This window comes from Erythrolamprus reginae, chromosome 1 (genome assembly GCF_031021105.1).
Source record: "Erythrolamprus reginae isolate rEryReg1 chromosome 1, rEryReg1.hap1, whole genome shotgun sequence".
In the NCBI taxonomy this organism is placed as follows: Eukaryota; Metazoa; Chordata; class Lepidosauria; order Squamata; family Dipsadidae; genus Erythrolamprus; species Erythrolamprus reginae.
In genome coordinates, this window is record NC_091950.1 from 307,267,323 (window position 1) to 307,284,835 (window position 17,513).

At 45.0% G+C, this 17,513-nt stretch overlaps 1 protein-coding gene across 2 annotated transcripts in view; it reads left to right on the plus strand.

The window, feature by feature from the left end:
- NKAIN2 (sodium/potassium transporting ATPase interacting 2) overlaps positions 1 to 17,513 on the plus strand; it is a 373,202-nt gene that overhangs the window by 215,119 nt on the left and 140,570 nt on the right. The gene's annotated exons all lie outside the window — the stretch shown is intronic.

The following is a 17,513-nucleotide window of genomic DNA, read 5'->3' on the forward strand; positions in this document are numbered from 1 at the left end:
ATATATATATATATATATACTCAATAGAAAAGCATTAATATATGAATATATAATTCATAAACAAACAAGAGATTTTTAAAAAAAAAATCAGTAAGGCTTTTTTATTGCAAGAAGAACTCCCTGGGGAAATGCACAATGATTGTGTAAATTGTGCCTTAGAAATCAACAGATTATTAATTAATGCTACGTGAGATTTCTAAAAATCAAGGAACCCAAAATATATATCAAATGAGCGTCTGTAAAATCACCCTGTTTTTTCCAGACTCATTATTCCATTTTTGATCTAGTACAATTAATTTCTTTTTTCAGGAACAAATCTGCCAGGACCGTCCAAGCCCACATTCAAAATTTAAAATGGGAGTTTTAGTAGAAAGAAATGCTCACATATCTTTCTATAAACCATAAAAAGCAGGCACAATATTTAATATTTAATTATTCACCTGCTATAATAAGTGTAAAAGCATTAAGGCACAACCATTTTACATTCTGCAGAGCATGCTTATGGAAGCAGAACTGTGATCTTAAATTAATCACCTATTTTTTCTGAAAGATTTTTATACTGTAAACTAGAAAAAACATTATACCAAGTGGTAAAAAACAGTAATTAAATATTATTATAAACTATTTCCCTATATTGTGTATATCTTGGGCAATGTTTATTACCTGTAAGAAATTATATGTAAAAGTGATTCTTGGAAAACAGAACAGAAAAGAGATACAGTGGTACCTCAAGATACGAACCCCTCGTCTTACGAACAACTCGTGATACGAACCCGGGGTTCAGAAAAAATTTGCCTCTTCTTACGAACGTTTTTCGAGTTACGAACCCCAAACCCGAACTTCTGGGTTCGGCGTTCAGAGGCTCCTGGGAAGCCGCCCGTCTGTTTTAAAAGGTGACTGCCGGGCTGGGGGGCTTCCCAGCACCCCCCCAAACCCGGAAGTTCGGCAAAAGTTTGGGGTTCGGGGGGGCTGGGAAGCCCCCCAGCCCGGCGGTCACCTTTTAAAATAGCCGCACGGCTTTCTAGGAGCCTCCCGAAACCAAACGCGGAAGTTCAGGTTTGGCATTCGGCTTCGGGAGGCTCCTGGAAAGCTGCCCGGCTGTTTTAAAAGGTGACAGCCAGGCTGGGGGGCTTCCCAGCACCCCCTAACCCCAAACCCGGAAGTTCGGGGTTCGGGAGGTTGCTGGGAAGCCCCCCAGCCCGGCTGTGAAATGCCTCTCGTAGCAGCTGCTAGAGCCGCCGGCATTTCACCTTCCCTCCCAGGCAAAAAGATGCCGGGGAGAGGGGCACGCCTTCCGCCTGGGAAGTCCTGCCTCATCATCCCAGAATGCCAGCCTTTTTGCCTGGGAGGGAAAGTGAAATGCCGGTGGCTCTAGCAGCTGCTACGAGCGGCATTTCACTTTCCCTCCCAGGCAAAAAGATGCCGGCATTCTGGGATGATGGGGCCGGACTTCCCAGGTGGAAGGCGTGCCCCTCTCCCCGGCATCTTTTTGCCTGGGAGGGAAAGTGAAATGCCGCTCGTAGCAGCTGCTAGAGCCGCGGGCATTTCACTTTCCCTCCCAGGCAAAAAGATGCCGGCATTCTGGGATGATGGGGCAGGACTTCCCAGGCGGAAGGCGTGCCCCTCTCCCCGGCATCTTTTTGCCTGGGAGGGAAAGTGAAATGCCGCTCGTAGCAGCTGCTAGAGCCGCGGGCATTTCACTCTCCCTCCCAGACAAAAAGATGCCGGCATTCTGGGATGATGGGGCCGGACTTCCCAGGCGGAAGAAAACTTGAGAAAACTTCTGGCATGGCTGGCGGCTGAGGCGAAGCTTGAGGAGGAGACCGCATAGCTCAAAGTGGACATCCGGCCGAAGCGCCTGGGTCCCTTGGAAACAGGAGTCCTCCGGCAACCTTTTTGCGAGAGTCTGGAGAAGACATGTTTCCCCCTCAGCTCTTTTGGCTCGTGGGGAGGGTTGCCTCTTTTCTCCTCCTTTTTTCACACGGGGGGGAGGGGGGGAGGAATCGCGGATGGTTAATTCTTCCTTTTTTTCTTCCAAACAAAACAAACCGGGGGGGGGGAGAAAAAAGTTTTACGGTTTCTGACCCCCTTCTAATTGGGGTGGGCGGGAAGGGAGAAGGTGAGGCGGCGGTCCAGCTGCTTGTGAGGAGGGAAGGTTTGGAAATTGCCCGGGCGAGAAGAGATGTGCGGTGGCGGTGCGCGCATAGGAGGTATCCTTTAAGCCGCTAAACTCCAGCGGGGAAAGTTGGCTACCAGGTTCGTTGCTCCGGCGGCTTGGCTCGGTAATGCTCTTCCCCTCGTTGCCGCTGCTGGTGTGCCGCCGCTGCCTGCTCTCCTCCTCCCCCTCCTCCTCCTCCTCGCTCTCTCTTTCTCTCCCTCTGACAGCTCTCTCGCGCGTCCCTCCCTCGCAGAGCAGAGACTGCCGAATGTTTACCCTCAGCCGAGCGCGCACGCACACCACCACCACACTACCCCAAATACACAAGGAAGTCGAGCGCGAGGGCCCCCGCTGATTGGCTACCCGCTGAGTGATTGACAGGCCAGGGATGACTTGCTCAGGGCGCGAGGCCCCCCCTTCCAGCCGTTCCGATTGGTTGCTTTTTAATTTAGGCAAAAGTGTCGTGGAGGCTTTGGAAACCTGCCATACGAGCGGCATTTCACATACCCTCCCAGGCAAAAAGATGCCGGGGAGAGGGGCACGCCTTCCGCCTGGGAAGTCCGGCCCCATCATCCCAGAATGCCGGCCTTTTTGCAAGGGAGGGAAAGTGAAATGCCGCTCGTAGCAGCTGCTAGAGCCGCCGGCATTTCACCTTCCCTCCCAGGCAAAAAGAAGCCGCGCTGCTGCTCCAGTCGCCCGGTCCTCTCCTGCCTCCCGCGCCGATGTTCCCTACTGCGTCGGGGGCCGGCAGCCCCGAATCGGACGCACCCTCGCCGCTACTGCTGCCGCCGCGCCCACTACCCGCCCCATCCTCGCTGGAGGTCTAGCCGGAACCGGAGCCAGGTCCACTCGGCCGTGCCTCCTCGCCCGCCGCCCAGCCGCCCAGGATGCTGACCTGCTACCTCGCGGCGCGCCCGCCGCCGGCCCGATCCTGCGCCTCCTGCTTCCCCCCCCCCAGCCAAAAATACAAAGGCGGTCTGCCGCTCCCGTGGAGCAATGGGAAGCTGAAGCCGCCGGCGGTTTCAGCCTCCCTTTGCTCCACGCTGCTCCGCCCTGCCTGTCTTTGTATTTTTGGCTGGGGGGGGAGCAGGAGGACCTTCCTGACTCCCTCCCCCCAGCACTTCACCCAGGACAACAGGCAGGGCGAAGCAGCGTGGGGCAAAGGGAGGCTCAAGCCTCCTTTGGTGGTGGCGGCCGGCTTCCCGGTTTCTGAGTTTTGGGCTTGCACGCATTAATTGCTTTTCCATTGATTCCTATGGGAAACAATGTTTCGTCTTGCGAACTTTTCACCTTACGAACCTCCTCCCGGCACCAATTAAGTTCGTATCTTTAAGTACCACTGTATATTTGTACAAATATGTCCAAGTATTGGATAATATAGATCAGTGAGTTGACCTGTGATTTAATAATAAATCACAACTCTGATTAAAAGCAATGAAATACAATATCTTGTTTTCCAATGCCATGTTACTGTATTATAGAACTCTCTTTCTTTCTCTCAAACACAGACATAGAACAAAAAGTGGTTTATATCAGTGTTTCCCATATGCCTATGAAATATGTGTTAATTTCACAAGAACATGAGCTGAATTTATACCTAGAGCTTTTCCCTTTATGTTAAAACCTAACAGTATACATAATCTACATAGAGTAGAAACATTTACTTGGCTCCTGCTTCATATTCACACAATATTCACATACTATTACTTAATTTCTGAGGGATTGTTCTTCAAATTATAAAACCAGAGCCCTCGTTTTACAAGTTGCATCCATAAAAAGTACAGTACATTTTACTAATGATCCATGGTATTAGTCTATAGAGGTGATTTCCATATGGACTAAGAATGGATTCATAAAAAGTTTCAGATAGAAGTCCTCCTCAGTCTTATCTCAATATGCCAGGAATACAACCTGGAGTTTTAAATACACTATATCAGATTCATATTTTATTCTTTTTATTCTCTGAAGGCAATGTGTGTGAAAAGCCACAGATTAAACGTTGGAAAACTTATGCAGCAACAGTTACAAAAACAGGCTTTAAGCCCAGAAAATGAGGAACAAAAACCCTCAAACTGATTCTACCCTAATTCCCTGGGTTATAGAGGAAGGGAAGGGACTTCACAGTTAGGAGTTCATGATTTGTTTCTATAGCATTTATTAATGAGCTGGGGTGGCGCAGAAGGTAGAGTGCTGTACAGCAGCCACTGAAGCTGACTTGTAGATCTGAAGGTCAGCGGTTCAAATCTCATCGTCGGCTCAAGGTTGACTCAGCCTTCCATCCTTCCGAGGTGGGCAAAATGAGGACCCGGATTGTGGGGGCAATAGCCTAGCTCTGTTTAAAAAGTGCTATTGCTAACATGTTGCAAGCCGCCCTGAGTCTAAGGAGAAGGGCGGCATAAAAATCAAAGAAAGAAAGAAAGAAAGAAAGAAAGAAAGAAAGAAAGAAAGAAAGAAAGAAAGAAAGAAAGAAAGAAAGAAAGAAAGTTCTAGTCTAACTGCCCGACATAGATAGTTTCCATAGCTGATTCTGCTATTGATCACAGCTAGGATTGATAACACTTATTGGTCAGGTGTAACTAAACATTCAAAGTAAACCTTTCTACTTTTTACATTTTAAAGGAAATTTCCAAACTTTGTAAACATTGACAACTCATACCCCACAATAGTAAATCTTTCACATGGACCAACCAGTAATGTCATCTAGTATCTAATGCAGTTTTCTTTCTATTTCCTTAATTGCCATTCCTGATGTTATCCACTTTTGTATACAGTGATCCCCCGCTCTTTGCGAGGGTTCCGTTCCAGGAACCCCCGCAACGAGCGGGTTTTCGCGAAGTAGCGCTGCGGAAGTAAAAACACCCTCTGCGCATGTGCAGAGGGTGTTTTTACTTCCGCAGCGCTAGCGAGGAGCCTAAGATTGGGGGCGGCGCGGGTGTTTTAAAACATCCCCGCCGACATGAGGGGCTCGCTAGCACACCCCCAAACCCGGGTTGGGGGTTCGGGGGTGTGCTAGCGAGCCTCCCATGTCGGCGGGGATGTTTTAAAACACCCGCGCGACTTTCCAATGAGTCCCGAAGACAAACGCGTTGTCTTCGGGACTCATTGGAAAGTCGCGCGGGTGTTTTAAAACATCCCCGCCGACATGGGAGGCTCGCTAGCACACCCCCGAGCCCCCAACCCGGGTTTGGGGGGTGCTAGGAAGCTCCCATTGTTGGCGGAGACCTTTTAAAACACTCGCGCGGCTTCCAAACCGAGTCCTGAAGCCAAGCGCAGAAGTTCGCCTTTGGCGCTTGGCTTCAGGACTCGGTTTGGAAGCCGCGCGAGTGTTTTAAAAGGTCTCCGCCAACAATGGGAGCTTCCTAGCACCCCCCAAACCCGGGTTGGGGGCTCGGGGGTGTGCTAGCGAGCCTCCCATGTCGGCGGGGATGTTTTAAAACACCCGCGCGACTTTCCAATGAGTCCCGAAGACAACGCGTTTGTCTTCGGGACTCATTGGAAAGTCGCGCGAGTGTTTTAAAAGGTCTCCGCCAACAATGGGAGCTTCCTAGCACCCCCCCCCGAGCCCCCAACCCGGGTTTGGGGGGTGCTAGGAAGCTCCCATTGTTGGCGGAGACCTTTTAAAACACTCGCGCGGCTTCCAGGACTCGGTTTGGAAGCCGCGCGAGTGTTTTAAAAGGTCTCCGCCAACAATGGGAGCTTCCTAGCACCCCCCCCGAGCCCCCAACCCGGGTTTGTGGGGTGCTAGGAAGCTCCCATTGTTGGCGGAGACCTTTTAAAACACTCGCGCGGCTTCCAGGACTCGGTTTGGAAGCCGCGCGAGTGTTTTAAAAGGTCTCCGCCAACAATGGGAGCTTCCTAGCACCCCCCCGAGCCCCCAACCCGGGTTTGGGGGGTGCTAGGAAGCTCCCATTGTTGGCGGAGACCTTTTAAAACACTCGCGCGGCTTCCAAACCGAGTCCTGGAAGCCGCGCGAGTGTTTTAAAAGGTCTCCGCCAACAATGGGAGCTTCCTAGCACCCCCCAAACCCGGGTTGGGGGTCCGGGGGGCGCTGTCTCTCGGCGCTTTCGTGCTGAGTCCGGGAGCGAACTCGCTCCCCGACTCAGCTGGAAAGCGCCGAGAGACAGCGTGGACAGGCCCGTTCCTTGGCGCTGTCTCTCGGGGCTTTCCAGCTGAGTCGGGGAGCGAGTTCGCTCCCGGACTCAGCACGAAAGCCCCGAGTGACAGCGCCAAGGAACGGGCCTGTCCACGCTGTCTCTCGGGGCTTTCGTGCTGAGTCGGGGAGCGAGTTCGCTCCCGGACTCAGCACGAAAGCCCCGAGAGACAGCGCCAAGGAACGGGCCTGTCCACGCTGTCTCTCGGGGCTTTCGTGCTGAGTCGGGGAGCGAGTTCGCTCCCGGACTCAGCACGAAAGCCCCGAGAGACAGCGCCAAGGAACGGGCCTGTCCACGCTGTCTCTCGGGGCTTTCGTGCTGAGTCGGGGAGCGAGTTCGCTCCCGGACTCAGCACGAAAGCCCCGAGAGACAGCGCCAAGGAACGGGCCTGTCCACGCTGTCTCTCGGGGCTTTCGTGCTGAGTCGGGGAGCGAGTTCGCTCCCGGACTCAGCACGAAAGCCCCGAGTGACAGCGCCAAGGAACGGGCCTGTCCACGCTGTCTCTCGGCGCTTTCCAGCTGAGTCGGGGAGCGAGTTCGCTCCCGGACTCAGCTGGAAAGCGCCGAGAGACAGCGTGGACAGGCCCGTGCGGCGAGAATGAATGGCGTGGGCGGGCGAAGGGCGGGCGGCAGCGAGGAGTTTGCGTGGGCGGTGGGGAAACTCCTCGCTGACGCCAGCAAGAGGGGGAAGACTCAGGGAAGCCGCCCAGCAGCTGATCTCCCGGTTGCCATCTACGCATGCGTGCCCACGGGCACGCATGCGTAGATGGTATTTTGACTTCCGGGTTGAAAAATAGCGAAGTACCCTGTTCGCAATGGTTGGGGACGCAATAAACGGGGGATCACTGTATTGTACTATGGGGGCATAAGCTACAATAATTCTTTGAGTCTTTTCTAAACAATTCCAAATATCTCCTTCTCCCCCCCCCCCCAAAAAAAAAATCTTCTTTTTTCCTTACATGCCTTGCTCGTTTTCTCTCGTTAGGAGTTCTTGATAAGAACCTGGTAGCCATGGACTTCTAATCACCCAAGATTCTTCAAGGGCAGCGTTTGAAAGGTGTCCAAATAATCCCCTTCCTCTGAAGTGCTCATGTTTTGCATAGTGTTCTAAAACACGAGTCCCCAAACCCCAGTCCATGGGCTGGAAGTCTGTAACATGTCATCAACTGGTCCATGTAAACAAGCAAAGCCCCATCCACAGTACCCAGACAGCATGCAAAACCACACCACCTCTAGTCCATGGAACTGGTCCCTGGTGCTCAAAGGTTGGGGGGCATTGTTCTAGAACTCATTTCGTCTTCAATGAATGTTGTGGCAAGGGTATGCTCTGCCACCTGTGAATTGGATCTATGTCCTCCTGTTTATTTCATGGGTGATATGAATGCAAAAAAGGTAATCAGTTGCAACCAGAAGGAACTGGTATTATGTCTCTTTCTTAAGAAGCCTTCTGTGAATTCAGCTGGGGTTGGGTGATATGAATGCAAAAAAGTAATCAGTTGCAACCAGAAGGAACTGGTATTATGTCTCTTTCTTAAGAAGCCTTCTGTGAATTCAGCTGCTTTATGCCGTTATCTTCAAGATTTGATTCTAAGTTACAGAGTGACTTAGAAAAGGGGATCACTTGGACTGTCTTTAATCAAGAATCAAGGCTAGAAATGGGGCAGGGAAAAAATTGATGATCTGGTGGATGACTTTTCCTGGGTCTTAAATGCTCTTCTAGTCTTTTTGAATTTCTGAATAATGAACTGCGGTATCTTGCAATCCATAAGTGATGGAAATCAAAGGCACTGTTCTGCAGTGGTTCCATTCTTCCAAGTGTGTAGTTCCAATTAGAGCTAGAGTCCCATGGAATTGGGCGGCATATAAATCAATTAAATTAAATTAAATTAAAGGAAATGAGATATTGGACAGGAGGACTCTAATGCAATGTACATCAGGATTTGGTTTGTTCTCACCTGTTGTTTACTGTCAGAGAAGGTCGTATGTTGGTGTGTAGGATGAAGTATTATTGATTGATTGATTGATTGATTGATTGATTGATTGATTTGTATGCCGCCCCACTCCGTAGACTCCATAGACAACTATATATCTCCAGACCAGGCTGGAGATCCAATGAAACTCTTGACAGTGTCTAGAATCTACATGAACCTAGATGGGACAAAACTGAGGCTGAGATTGACTCTAGTAATATGGAGCTGCGGTCTGTTTAGATACCACTTGGTTTTCTGTCATAGCAGGTCTGCAACTTGGGAATTCTTTTGGAGTCACAACTACAACAAGGCTGAGGCTTGGGGGGAGGGGACATTTGGCAAACTAGCTTTTGTAACAATCATAGCCCCATGTGGAGCAAGAACTATCATATTTTTCAGAGTATAAGACACACCGGAGTATAAAATGCCCCTTGGTTTGAGGGAAGGAAAAGAAGGAAAAAAGGCCTCTGCCTCCCAGCAATTTGCCAAACAGCAAACAGCACAGATGATATACAATGTCTGATGTGTATTTCTGTGCATGCATGCCTGACCCATAGAAATAGCAAAGAATTGGAGAAATGTATATTATGGCAGTATATTAATCCCAGAATGTTTGCTTAAATGTAATCACACTAACTCCTCCCTATTATTTAAACAGATCTACTCCAAACATGACTAAGTGAGGGTTTAACTCAGCTGCCTTATCCTAATACTAAAACAGGACATTTCAGACTATACTTATACAGATGCTGTTAAAATTGATGTGGCTTTCTGGAAGTATACATTTCAGATTATACTTTTACAGATCTTTAAAATTGATGTGGCTTTCTGGAAGTATTGTCTGCTATTTAAAAGAAGATACAATAGCACTGCGTCTCTTCAGATCAAGCATTTATTTTTAAAAGCTTCTTCATTTTGTTTAGTTGTCTAGAACAATAATAAAGCAGTCTTTAAAAAATAAATCTAATAATTTGAACATTCTATAGGCATTTATAGTTATTGACTTACCTCCTTGCAGAAAAAAAATGAAGAGACAGTTTCAACATAGCCTGATCCCTCCAGCTTTAGTTTCACTTTCATTTTAGCATGTGGGCTGAGTGTCAGGAGCCAGATAATAAGTGGTTTGTGCTAAGCAGGCTCTGCTGCTGTTTGCTGTAAGGAGGTAAATTGCTGGCAGGCAGAGACCAAAGAGTGGAGGGTTGGGGAGGGCTATATTTGGGGTATAAGATGCACCCAAGTTTTCACCCTCTTTTGGGGGGTAAAAAGGTTGTACTATCTGGAACAGGATCACACATGTTATCTTCATCATTTGTTTTTTGTGGATCTGCCTTTAAAACCATCCAAAAATTGCAGTTGCGGCTCAATACAGTGCATGGCATGTGGGCAGGCGAGCGTCTAATGAGAGTTACATAATGGGATAATCTGCACTGGTTTCCAGTAGGATTCTAAATATAATTTCAAGAGCTGTTTTGGTTCCTAGAACCACCTTTTCCAGACAGAACCCATCTATCCAATACAATTATTCCAGGTGGAAAAGCGTAGGATATTCTATGACTCAGGGAGTATCTGAAGGGAGTGTTTTATTGTTCTGGATCCATCTTATGAAAAAGCCTCTTCTCAGCAAATTTTGATTTCACCTATTTTGCAGTATTTAGAAGGGCTTTGAAAAACTGAACCCTTCTGTAGGGCATTTCAGATCTAACGGTTATGAGATTATGTAGCACCATGGCTCCTATTTCTGTATGTATAGCTGCTTTTATGTGTAGATATTATATGATTGTAAACCACTGAGAAATTGCTCACAGCTGGTGGTAAATAAGTAAGTAGATGGAGCTATCAGCTTTGCAAGCATTTATCGGCTTCGGCTTAGTTATACTATAAATATTCATACCATGCAAGGGGGGGATTTCTGCATTTTCCCCCTATCTAATCTCCATTCATGAAAGAGAATTTGCTGTTGAAATTTACTACAAAGATGAGGAATTTACAGGAATGAAGTTGCATTTAGTTAATTATGAAATGGCTGTCTAGGTGTCTTGTCTGTTACTGTACTAGCCTCTGTTCCGTGGTCTGAAGCTGCCCTGACTTCAGTTTAATCCCAAAGGGGGAAATCATGAATATTATCTTTTCTTCTCACTTTTTCAGCTTAGACAGCCCAGGATCTTCACAAATGCGCGGCCGGTGACTTATCCCTGGCCCGGATTTGCTGCTGGGCCAGGAAGACACGGCCCTCGGCGCAGCCGCCATTTTGTTGGCCGGGATCTCGCAAGATTTTGCGAGATCCCGGCCATTTTCTGGTCATAGGCCTTGGCTGATGACGTCGTTGGGGGCGAAGCCTGCCAGCCCTATATAAGAGGCTGTGCAGGCTCAGGGCTTCCTTTTCGCCCCTGATGACGAGCAGCGAACCCCCGCCCGCCCTCCCTATCTTGCAGTGTGTCACTGTGGGTCACCCTTAGGGGGGCGAATAGGAATTTTTGGCGGTCCCAGCATTTTCTGCGACCGTTTTTTCGCCTATTCCACACTGTGGTGACGGATGGCGGTTAGGGGGTGCTTCGCCCCCTGGATTATAGTCTAATTGGCTTACCTTTGGTCATTTGGGTAGGCAGGTTCGGGCCGGAAAATTGGGTGGTGTTTAGCAACTGCGTGTTCTCCGTTGGGCATCTATGGGGATGATTAACAGGTTCTCTCCAAAGGTCATGGTGCCTTTAGCTTGATCTGACCAATTGGGGGGAACCTTTCTTTGGGTCCCGCCCATCTCTATCCCCTTGCAGGGGTTAGAGGGCGAGACCTCCCACATGCATGTGCATGGCTGGGATTCAGGTGAGGGCAGGGCCCTTCACCTGGATCAGCATGGAGCTACGCCCATAAGTTGCCCCGGAAGTTTTTCTGATGTCATTTTCCGCCCCGGAAGTAATTGTTTGACCCTGCGGGTCCTTGTTAGGGTTTAGTTAAATTTATGCTAATTTAATGAATAAATTATGCAAATTTAATTAATAAAAATGACCCAGTTTAAATCCAGCTCTCTGTGTCCGTGTCGTTACTCCGCCTCTGCTGCAAAACAGAAAACAGCTATCCTAGTAGTAGCATCTTTCACACCTCTAGCTCTGTTAAGTAGCCTTGTAAACCTTACCTAGATAAATTCAGAAGAAATGCTCAAGCCTAGGGGGAAAAGATGCTTGTTTCAAAGTGAGAATTGGGGAAAAGGACATTTTGAGAAACCAAGGGACAGATTATAGCAAAACCTCAAGGGGAAAAAACAGCATGGCAGCCTAGCAACTAGTTTTGAAGATGTCCTCAGCTCCATGTGAATCCAGGCCTCCTCTAAGCTCCATTGTCTGATCTTGTCTTTAAAGAGAGAGACGGTGAGTTTTTCTTCCAGAGATGGTAACAAATATTGCATTTAGCAATAGAATCAAATTAAAGCCTTCATTTGATCGTCACTATCCATGTAAATAAGATTATTTAACAAGTAATTTCTCAAGTTCTATTTTCAGTACTAATGCCTCATATTTTGTTGCTATTCAGTAGCAGTATTTTATTTTTAACGCAACATTCTAATGTGCCTCCTACTTATGAATCTGAACTCCTCAGATATTTCTTGTGATTCAAATTGAACTTTGATATCTGATGCAAAATGAAAGGAATATGTGGTTTTTTTAGGAAAAAAGTTCATCTTTAAGCTATTTATAAGGTGGTACTGAGAATATAGAGTTTTGATTGCTGGCATGAGAAGAAACATCTTTTATTTTACACGAAAAGAAGAAATCAAGAGAACCCTTGACATGTAAACAAAAAAAGTACTTGTGCATATTTTTATTTTACAATAATGAAATCTTGCAATTTATACTTCACAGCAATTTATTTTCTTGACTTCTTCTTCTCCTGTGAAATAAATTACAGTATTCTAGATATGATCCCCTCCTTTTTGAAGTGCCCTGCTTCAGAAGGATTCCACCCATCCATTCTGTCCAAGTGACTGAGGCATAAAAATTCCACCTGTCTTGGATATTTTGGTTTTCTTCTCTTCACTCCTGCAAGATATTTAATACTGAAGGTCTGCTGAGAATCCTTCTCCTCCCTGGAGTGCTATTTTTTTTTGGGGGGGGGGGTGATTTAGTTAGGAGAGTTTTTGAGAACGGATGTCACAGAGAAGAAGACATTTATTCTCTCTATCTAACAGTTGTGGGGAAGACAAAAATCAACAGATGAAAGGTTTAGAGTAGGAGACCCAAACTTGTACTAAGGAGGAATTTTCTGACTGTAAGCAATGGAAGAACCGGCCTGCTGAAATTATGGATGAGCCATAACTGGAGACATTCAAGAAAAAACTGGACAGTCATTTGTTTCCTTCCCTGGGCAGGTGGTTTCTAATAGGAAGTTTGTTCCAACTCTATGGATCATTTGATAAACTGCAGATTTCTTCTGAATAAATTGAGATTCTCTTTCTCAGTGGTGGGGCTTTAATTTGAATCCAGTCAGGATTAATTTACTAGAACAGTTGTTTTCAGAGCAATCTTACTACACTTAATTAAGTTGTATGTCTGAGAAAGGTTGTTTATAACTTTAATAAAAATAAATATTTAACTATTAATAGTTTCAAGAATACGTAGTATTTGCACTTTATCTCGGAACAAAATAAATAAATGCAAAGAACAACAATAGCATGAGACTATTCAACAAGAGATTCCTTCCAATCTACAAAGGCAAAGGAATCTTATCATACTACATGTGTTGATTATCTCAGTAATGTCAGAATATCACACCTAACAACTGCCAATGGCCTCTGTCAAATAGGTAATTATCACTCCCTGTGCCTTTTGTATTTTAATTTTGTTCGACCTCTTAATTATTCATTTCCACCCAACACCTCTAAGCCTATACCAAATTAAAACTGTTTAAAGACAAGGATATATAGAAATGAATCATACACCTCTGGATCTTCTAAATTTAGCTGATTTACTCTAGAACATTTGGGATAATTCAGCTAACTCATTCCACAGAAAAAATTATTTGTTTGTTTGTTTGTTTTTTATATATATTTATGTACCGTAACACATATACGATTGCAGAGAAAGTATAAACATGATTGCGAAGACATAAAATGTATAAAAATTGATATGAATACTTGAGATGGTTACAAATACATGGAAACATTAGGGCAGGGACCGTAGGCACGTTTTCACGCCATAAAATCTCCACATATATATAATATAGTATCTCCAGCTCAGCGGTGGGCTACTAGCAGGAACACTAAATTGCGCTCACCGCCATGGCTCGTGAGTACTTGCGGGGCCAGCGCGATTTTGCTTTTGCACCTGTGGAGGTAGCAAAATTGCACATGGATCTGCAGGTGTGCCTGTGTTTCGGTGAGGCTTTTTTTTGCTTCTGCACATGCCAAACATGGGCGCATCTGCAGCTCCATGCGTGATTTTGCTACCTCCACAGGTGCAGAAGCAAAAAAAAGCCTCACTGAAACACAGGCATACAAATAATACCCTCAAACTATTTACTGAGTCTGCACTACTATTAATCTTCTCTTCGTTCCCATCACCCATCTGTTCCCACTGTTGGCGATGGATTTCAAAGGAGAGACTCAGGCAGAGTGAATCAAAACAAAAGATTTGGACCAATGTAAACAATATCATCAACATAAACAAGAACAATTTCATAAACATTACCTTGCCCTTTTGTAAACACGCATTCATCAGAGTCGGACTTAATAAAGCCCATTGAATTTAGCTTGTCAATGAGACATCTATGCCACATTAAACCAGATTGTTTCAATCCGTACAGACTCTTTTGCAGGCGCCAGACACGTCCTTCCTGGTCCTGGAATCCGGGTGCGCCCTTCACGTAGATTTCTTCATCTAGATCAGCATTGAGATAGGCAGTTTCGACATCGAACTGGAAAACTTCTTAAAACTTCTTTAAAAGAGAAAGTAACTGTGCCGTGGTAGACACTCTATAAAACAGCTTAGAAGCATGGTGAAGAGAAAGGAATGTGCTGCTACGTAAGCAGACGGATATGATATATGTGGGAAATGATGTATAAGTGGGTGTGATCAGAGGGAAGGCACACATTAACTCTTTAACTACTGAATGTCTCTGTAGCTGGCAATTTCCAGCGTGACACCCACTAATGACTGTATGACTGTAACTTTGTTGCTTGTATCCTTAGGATTTATATTGACTAGTTCTTCATATGATTTGATTGCTTATTTGTACCTGGATTATCATTAAGTGTTGTACCTTATGATTCTTGACGAATGTATCTTTTCTTTTATGTACACTGAGAGCATATGCACCAAGACAAATTCCTTGTGTGTCCAATCACACTTGGCTAATACAAATTTTATTCTTTCCGTTCTATTCTATTCTACTCTATTCTACTCTACTCTACTCTACTCTATTCTATTCTGTTCGCAGCTTTGCTTAGCAATGATCCCAATTAGGATCGTAAATTTCAGATTAGATGCAAAGGAACGGATAAATCACATCATAAGACTTTCATTCACACTTGGGGTGTGATTTGCTTCCTCTGCTGATTGGGAATTTCTCTTCCTCGCCTTTTCTGCCAAGCTGGCACAGCACTCTGTGCAAACCTGATAGCAAAACCACACTGCAGGTATCATTCTTACTTCTCTGTTGATCCTTTTCTCCCTACTGACCCATTGCTGTGGCTCAACAAAATAGCTTATGCCTTCAGGAATCATGTGGAGGAAAATGTAAGCGATAGGGCATAATAAAATCTGGGTGTCTCCATGGGGTCATAAAAGTCAGGATGGCAGCGATAACCACGCAATAAAAGTCATGCTTCCTTTTAATGTGCGTTGCAACATTGTGAAATAGATGTTGGACTTCAATTGTTAGGTTGCAGTCATCATCTTGACGTTTCTATGAATGCCCTTTTCCAAACCACACACTAAATTAGTCTGCCACATATTGGAGAGTGGATTACCCTAATTCTACCTGATAGTCCCCTTAAATGTTTTGTCTGTTTCTCTAGACAACGAGTGGTGTTTTCTATGATGCAGATTTTGTACAATAGCAGTGTTCACACTGGGTAATCTATGAGGTCTATTCTATCTATCTCCCTATCCCTCTGAGATGTTTTTCAAGCTGTTGACAGCTTTAAAATATGTGGACTTCAACTGCCAGAATTCTCCAGAGCTGAAGTCCACACATTTTAAAGCTGGCAAGGTTTTTAAAAAGTTAGCTGTGTGATATTCCAATTGTTATGGTCTATAAAGCATTAGAGGGAAAATGGAGCCGCTGCAATTTTATTTCAGAATTTTAGAATTTGTATTATATAAGCCTAGTTACAGGTATTGCATTTCTCCTTCTCTTAGAGAGGGGGAAGTAGATTATCAGAGCTTGTTAATAATAATATAAGAAATATTCATGCTCCAATGGACATTTAAAAAAATTCTTCCTTAGTGAGCATCTAGAAGCCCAGAGGAACATACATGGCAAATTTCAAGTTATTCCTTCCTACTGAGTCAAAACTCTATGTTCTATTTTTTTTTCTTTTTCCCCCAGTTTGTATTAGTTTTTGCCATTGTGGTTGTAATTTTTAATAAAATTACTATTAAAAATTAAAAGAAGTCTAATTAAAAGAAAAATTAGATGACAGCTTTTTTTAGATTCCCCATATGCCTTCATGTATTCTAATGTTTAAAATGTGCAAAGTTATCTGATTGGTTTAAAGGTGTTCTGCCGGCATGTTTCAACCACCCGTAATTACAGGGTAATTAGTCCAGGAAGACACACACCACACGATAAAAGGAAAACCCAAAAGTTTTTATAAACAGAAAAACAGAAACAGCTCCCTTTTTAAACGTCAAAGGGATTTTTGGGTACACACAAGGCACAGGTTAAATGCAATCCAATTGCTCACCCAATAGCTGGGAAATTGAGTCCAATTCTAAAGTCCAGAGAGTCCACACACAATCTTGAACAGCACAAAAACCACGATCTTGACGAAACAATGAATCAGATAAACTGCCATGAGACTAAAACACCAGGTTGCACTTTTATCTGTAGCACTAATTACAGCAGCCCCACCCAACCACAGGTGGCCTCATTTTCTCTTGTAATAATCCTTCAGTTGTTGTCTCCTATGCATCATTCTATGCATGCATCGATGTGTCATTAATTCTTGTTTGGAATCCAAGGATGATACAGATGATTGGTCTCCTCCTGGGCTGTCTGCCAAACTCCCCTCTTCCCTGTCATTCACGCTTCCTTGGTCAGAGGAGGCTTCGTCGGCAGATTCCATCAGGAGCAAAACAGGCCTGCGGCATGTGGTTGTTTCTCCCACATCCACCTGCACATTCCTTGGGGCAGGAGCTGGGCCAGAGCTAACCACGACAATAGGAGACACTTTTTATAAGATTTTTGGCCTGTCTGAGTTTGCCAGTTGTGGGAGATTTGTGAGCCTTATCCATTCTTTTTCCTTACTTTCTTTTCAAAGACCAAGTTGCGAAATGGGGACCTCCTTTCCTCCGTAGGCTATTTGTGAATGGCATTTCATGCACAAATAATTTGTTTTGGAAGAATGAATAATTTTTTTTATGTTTACAAGAAACATCTACTTTATTTTTAACGATGGTCAACAGGTGAGAGCTTAAAAAGAACAGTTTTTGCCAATAAAAAACAACGTCTTGCCATTTAAAACAAGCATGTTTACTTTTTTCAAAGATTCAAGATTTAAATCCCCATCCCTATCCTGCGTAAGCTATATGGCTATTGAGCAAGCAGCCACAGTCTGAGGAGAAAAAACATCCTCTCCTAGGGAGGAAGAAAGATCTATAAATGGTTTCCAATCTGAACTTTAGGGAATCATACCTATCAGGCAGCCAAAGTAGGGTGATGTTTCCTACAAGAGAGGCTTGCTTGCTTGTCATAGATCTGTGGACCTTCTGTTTTTTCATAGTCTTGGATGGAGTCTCTGATGCAGATGTAGCCTGTGTATCTTCTTCCTTTTCCCCATAGTACTAGTATAAATATCCAGACTTTTAAAGCGACAAACCAATAATGACTGTAATAAAAAAATGAAAATAAGGGAGGATAAAGTGATGTGAAAATAAGACGATAAAATGGAACACAAAGTAATTGAGAAGACTTTAGAGGACAAGTTCATTATTCCTTGATGGCATTTTTCTGCTTTCCTCCTTTACTGGATATGTCCTTATTGAGTTAGTAAGGTATATTTGTTCAAGAAGATGTTGTAACC